Genomic DNA, 6,737 nt, shown 5'->3' with positions numbered 1-6,737 from the left:
AATAAACCCCAACTTAATTTCCAAATATCATCTATAAAACATTTTATATAAAAAAAGGATTTAAACTATCCTTTCTTAAGGGTTAGGGTTAGGTTTTCAGCCTCTTAAGGATGGCCATTATGATTGGGACCAATAGGACTAAGCACCAAGGTTATCATTGTATTTGCTTTTTTTAGCACCTGCATCACAGTGCTGGCTCTAGTTTAAGATTTAGTTTAGAGCCTTTTATAAGGAGTCCTCAACTTAAGACCATAATAGGGACCAGAAAATTCATCATTAAGTGGTACACTTGTGTGCGTTTTAAAAAGTTTTTATTTTTTCACAACAACAAAAAAAAGATACTCTCATCTAACAATTACAATGTGCTGAAGGGGTGTTTACATATCTTCTTGTGCAATCTCAAAATAAACATCTCTTTCATATGTATATCTTATACTGTCTTTTCTAACATAGCTTTCCTTCTAACCAATGGTAAAATAAATCCCATATTTTATAATATTGCTTATCTTCTTGATCTCTAATTTCAAATGTCAATTTGCTCATCTCTGCACATTCCATCATCTTCCTAATTATTTCATCTTGCAAAGGTAGTTTCTCATTTTTCCAATTTTTAGCAAACACAATCCTGGCTGCTGTAATAATATTCACAATCAAATATTTTACATCTCTAGTATATATCTCAGGAATAATTCCCAACAGAAAGACTTCTGGCTTAAAATCTATGAGTTTTTTAATCATTTTCTCCAACCACGTATGTATTTTAGTCCAATATCTTTTCGCTTCAACGCATGTCCACCACATATGGTAATATAATCCAGGTATCTGGTGGCACTTCCAGCATTTTTCAGATTTGTCCTTGAACATTCTAGCAATTCTTGTTGGGGGTAGGGGCCACCTAAGTGGTACACTTGTTAAGTGACGCATCATGCAAGCGTACCGAATTTTATCGACCTTTTTTTTGTTTTTACCACCGTTGTTGAAAACAAATCACTGTGGTCATTTGTGATAAGCCATTGCGTGACTTGCAAGATTTCCCGCTGGCTTCCCCACTGATATTTTGGTTATCGGGAATCAGCTGGGAAGGTCACAAATGATCACATGAATGTAGAATGCTGCAACTGTCATAAATGTCCAATGGCTCTCAAACACTCGAATCACAATCGTAGTGTCAGGCCTGGAAACCACACTAGACTTTAGGGTTCCAGACGCTGCCACATTTTTCCCCTGAGGGGAAGAAGGGGGTTGAGGGGTACGGTAACATTCTTCAAGCGGTCAAGGTCGGATGGTGTTCACATCTGCCGGAGGAGTGGCGGGAAGATATTCAAATGAACTGGGAGAACGTGGGACCATGTGACCATCAAAGGGGTCAGGGGGGTGGGACTCTTGGGGTTTGTATAACTGGGAAAAGAATCCGGAAATTCAGTTTTGGAATTTCACTCATCGTGTGCCAGTTTCCTCATGCTAGTAAAGAACTCTGAAAAACAATGGCTTCTGAGTTTTTTTATGCAGAAGAGGTTTTTCTGGAACCTTGACATTATTCCAAAACTGAACTTCCGGATTCTTTTCCCAGATATACAAACCCCAAGAGTCCCACCCCCCTGACCCCTTTGATGGTCACATGGCCCCACGTTCTCCCAGTTCATTCGAATATCTTCTCGCCACTCTTCCTGCAGATGTGAACACCATCCGACCTTGACCGCTTGAAGAATGTTACCATACCCTTCAGCCCCCCTTCTTCCCCTCAGGGGAAAAATGTGGCAGCGTCTGGAACCCTAAAGTCTAGTATGGTTTCCAGGCCTGACACATAGGGCTCTTGGGATACTACGGTGGTTGTTAAGTGATGGTTGATATGATGGTTGTTAAGTGCAAGGACCAGTCATCAGTAACACTTTTCAGTGCCACCGAACTTGAAATGGTCGCTAAAGGGTCATTAAGCGAGGACTACCAATATCTGTGCTACGAACGTACGACCACAATTACGCCCATAATTTATGTTATTAAGTGAGAAATTTGTTAGGTGAGTTTTGCCCCATTTTACAACTTTTCTTGCCACTTTTGTTAAGTGAATCACTGCATTGCTAATATCCATGTTATTAAATACAGTTTTTAAGTGAATCTGGTTTCCTCATTGACTTTGGTTTGTCAGAAGCTCTATCCACCCAAACTTTTGAAGCGGTTCCGGATTAGGGCATGGGACTGAAGTAATTCTAATATTTAAAGGCAGCCTAGGAGATAGGAATAGAGTATGAAAGAGACAGATGTTAGATTTACTACACATTTCTATAAATACGTTTACATGGCACCTGACTCATTCACTAGAACAGCATCCGAATATCTAAGGTTCTTTTCCAAGACAATAGGAAGCTGGAAATATACGTGCACAAAATAATTTTTCTTTATTAAGTGGTGGGGGAGGAGGAAAATATGATAATGGAAAATAATCAAAATGTGAAACTGAGTTCCGATTAGTGCCCTTGTTCAAGCATGCAAACTGAGGCAAACATGGAGCTAAAAATTGGCTTGCAAGTTTTCTGATCCCTGTTTTGCAGCAGCTGTAGAAGAACATGAGCAACAAACATCACTTTATTTAAGACAAATATTTATTTGTGCCTTCCCCCATCACAGGGCTCCAATCCTTGGGATGGGAAATCAGTTTTATCCATGATTTGCATGAGAGAGACACGGAGAGGCCAATCAAATTTGCAGATGACACCAAGTTGGAGTGGCAATTTTAGAAGAGAAAGAGAAGATTCAAAAAGATCTTAATCTCATGGGGAAAAATGTAAGGAGCAAGTATAGGAAGGGGAATACAGGTACTCCTTGACTTACAACAGTTCATTTAGTGACCGTTCAAAGTTCACTTTGAACGGGCCGTGGTGGCTCAAGCTATAAGAAGCCTGTTATTAAAACACAGCAGCCTGCAATTACTGCAGGTTCAAGCCCCACCAGGCCCAAGGTTGACTCAGCCTTCCATCCTTTATAAGGTAGGTAAAATGAGGACCCAGATTGTTGGGGGGGCAATAAGTTGACTTTGTATATAATATACAAATGGATGAAGACTATTGCTTGACATAGTGTAAGCCGCCCTGAGTTTTCGGAGAAGGGCGGGATATAAATGTAAATAAAAAAAAAAAAGTTACATCATCACTGAAAAAAATGACATGACTGTTTTTCACACTTAAAACTCCATGGTCACATGATTCACATTTGAATGCTTCACATTTATGACAGTTGCAGTGCCCAGGAGTTATGTAATCACCTTTTGTGATCTTCTGACAAGCAAAGTCAATGGGGAAGCCAGATTCACTTAACAACCAAATTTAATAACATGGTTATTAGCAACTGCAGTGATTCACTTAACAAATGTGGTCGTAAGTTCGTAGTACACATATAGGTAGTTATATAGATAGAGCTTCTTCAAAAGATGCCATACATTTTAATGCTATTTTTTTTTCTCCTTCTCTCCCATTAAAATACAAAGAGGTTATTTATGTGGCCTGCATTTAATCAATGTCATAAAAGTTTAATCACATCTAAAGTCTGTTTCTCCTCTAGATCCGTAGTCATTTTTTAAACATATTTCATATTTAGACAATATGAACCTTGAGCAAAAAAAAATCGTTTTTTTCTTTCCTCTAAATGTTTAAATAGAATAGAATAGAATAGAATAGAATAGAATAGAATAGAATAGAATTTTTTATTGGCCAAGTGTGATTGGACACACAAGGAATTTGTCTTGGTGCATATGCTCTCAGTGTACATAAAAGAAAAGATACGTTCATCAAGGTACAACATTTACAACACAATTGATGATCAATATATCAATATAAATCATAAGGATTGCCAGCAACAAGTTATAGTCATACAGTCATAAGTGGAAAGAGATTGGTGATAGGAACTATGAAACGATTAATAGTAGTGCAGATTCAGTAAATAGTTTGACAGTGTTGAGGGAATTATTTGTTTAGCAGAGTGATGGCCTTCGGGAAAAAACTGTTCTTGTGTCTAGTTGTTCTGGTGTGCAGTGCTCTATAGCGTCGTTTTGAGGGTAGGAGTTGAAACAGTTTATGTCCAGGATGCAAGGGATCTGCAAATATTTTCACGGCCCTCTTCTTGATTCGTGCAGTATACAGGTCCTCAATGGAAGGCAGGTTGGTAGCAATTATTTTTTCTGCAGTTCTAATTATCCTCTGAAGTCTGTGTTTTTCTTGTAAATTTGATGCAGTTTTAAACAGGCCTGGCCCATCTCCCTTCCTTTTCTTCATGGGGTTCTGGAAATTGGTAAAAAGTTAAACCTTTCATATTAGCAAGATACTCAAGAAATACATTCTGTCGTTTGTGAGACAGGCAGCTATATAAATTTGACAAATAACCAATTTTATGGTTATGTGGATTTTTACAGTGAACTTTTTTTAAAAAAAGAGCTACCACAGTTACTTTCTGCTAATGAAAATGAAATTCAATAGTGAAAAAAGTATGGTTCTACATTTAGGCCAAAAAAACAAAATGCACAGGTACCGTATTTTATTTATTTATTTATTTATTTTATTCAATTTTTATACCGCCCTTCTCCCGAAGGACTCAGGGCGGTGTACAGCCAAGTAAAAAATCACAATATCAATATTAAAAGAAATTAAAACAAGCATATTATAAAATGGCCAGATTTAAAACGAATTAAAATATTAAAATATAAATAACCCAATAAAATTTTAACCCAATAAAATTTTAGGCCAGTCCCGCTTGAATAAATAAGTGCGTTTTCAGCTCACGGCGAAAGGTCCGAAGATCAGGTACTTGACGTAAACCAGGGGGAAGCTCATTCCAGAGCGTGGTATATGTGGTACCTTGCTCAATAGTAGTACCTGTGAGAGGGATCTTGGAATCCTAGTGGACAACCATTTAGATATGAGCCAGCAGTGTGGAGCAGCTGCCAAAAAAGCCAACACAGTTCTGGGCTGCATAAACAGAGGGACAGAATCAAGATAACATGAAGTGTTAATACCACTTTATAATACCTTGGTAAGGCCACACTTTTTTCTAAGCTTTATAGTTCTTGTTTTCTCTTATTTGTTGCTTGTAAACTCTTTCGGAAATTCAGCTTGAAAATCAATTTGGTAAACTGTTGCACTCTTTTCCTTTCTCCCTCTGCTAGAAGTATCCCAAGGACAGATAGCAATCACTTTATTTATTTAAGTTTTATTGAATTTTAACAATTAAACGATTTTCATTCAACTCTTGTGCATGACTGTGACCATTTACATATCATCCCATTAGTGTTCTCCTATACTTTATATAATTTTACTAAATTATATTAAAAAGGTAAAGGTTCCCCTTGCACATACATGCTAGTCGTTCCCGATTCTAGGGGGTGGTGCTCATCTCCATTTCAAAGCCGAAGGGTCAGTGCTGTCCAAAGACGTCTCCATGGTCATGTGGCCGGCATGACTCAATGCCAAAGGTGCACGAAACGCTGTTACCTTCCCACCAAAGGTGGTCTCTATTTTTCTACTTGCATTGTTTACGTGCTTTCAAAACTACTAGGTTTGCAGAAGCTGGGATAAGTCACGGGAGCTCACCCCATTACATGGCAGCACTAGGGATTCGAACCGCTGAGCTGCCGACCTTTCGATCAACAAGCTCAACATCCTAGCCCCTGAGCCACCGCATCCCATACATTAATTATAATAAATTAATAAATTTATTAACTTATTATAATTAATATTATTTTATTTTATTATAATATTATATTAATACTAATAATATAATTAGTAATAAATTATATTACTAATTCTAATTAGAATTACTAATTCTTACTAATTCTACTATCTGTTATTTCCCCTTTTTTTCCTATTTTCGACCCAATCAGGGGTGAAATGGTCCCGGTTCGGACCGGATCGGACGATCTGGTAGCGATGGGGGCGGGGAGTTCGGAAAACCAATAGCAAAAATTCCTCCCCCACCACCTATGCTCACCCAATCGCCCGCTCCCCACTTGCCTACTTTCTGCTGCTTTCGGGCTGGCTAAGCCTTGCTTCAGCTGCGGCAATCAATTGCATCAGCAAGCAACTGAATCTGCCTGCCTGCAATCCATCTCATAGGTGAGCAACTAAATCTGCCTGCCTTCAATTGGGTAAGTAACTGGGGGGGGGGGGGCTTTAAAAAAATAGTTAATTGGCGTTTTTTTTAAGGAGGTTTTTTTAGACAGCAATTTAAAGTTAAGAAAGTTTTAAATTTATCTGCTTTTATCTAAAAATATAAATAAAATAAAATAATAAAATATTTGTACAGCTTTCTGAGATTTGGTGTGTTTCTGTAGTGTTTCACTCTAACTACACAAACAGGCAAAATCTCACAAAGCTGTATGTGGCATTTTCTGTGTGTGTGTGAATCAGTTGTGTTGTGTGTGTGTAAAGTGTGAAAGTTGGTTTTTGAGCTTTTTGTGGCTGTGTGAGGTTCCTGCTTGTTGCAGGGGCCATTTTGGGTGAAATGCAGCTGCTTTTACATTATGTGTGTGTGTTAGTTGTGTTGTGTTGTGTTTTGTGTGTGTAAAGTGTGAAAGTTGGTTTTTGGTACCTCTTATTGTTTTGTGTACTTTATTATTTTTATTATCTATTGTTTTGGCCTCGCCCACTGAGTCACCTGACCACCAAGCCACACCCACCAATTAAGCCACACCCACAGAACCGGTAGGGAATATTTTTAGATTTCACCCCTGGACCCAATTATACCATTTATTG

This window comes from Ahaetulla prasina, chromosome 1, assembly GCF_028640845.1.
Source record: "Ahaetulla prasina isolate Xishuangbanna chromosome 1, ASM2864084v1, whole genome shotgun sequence".
Taxonomy (NCBI): Eukaryota; Metazoa; Chordata; class Lepidosauria; order Squamata; family Colubridae; genus Ahaetulla; species Ahaetulla prasina.
The sequence above is the reverse complement of the archived record's forward strand: the minus strand, read 5'-3'. Positions refer to the sequence as shown.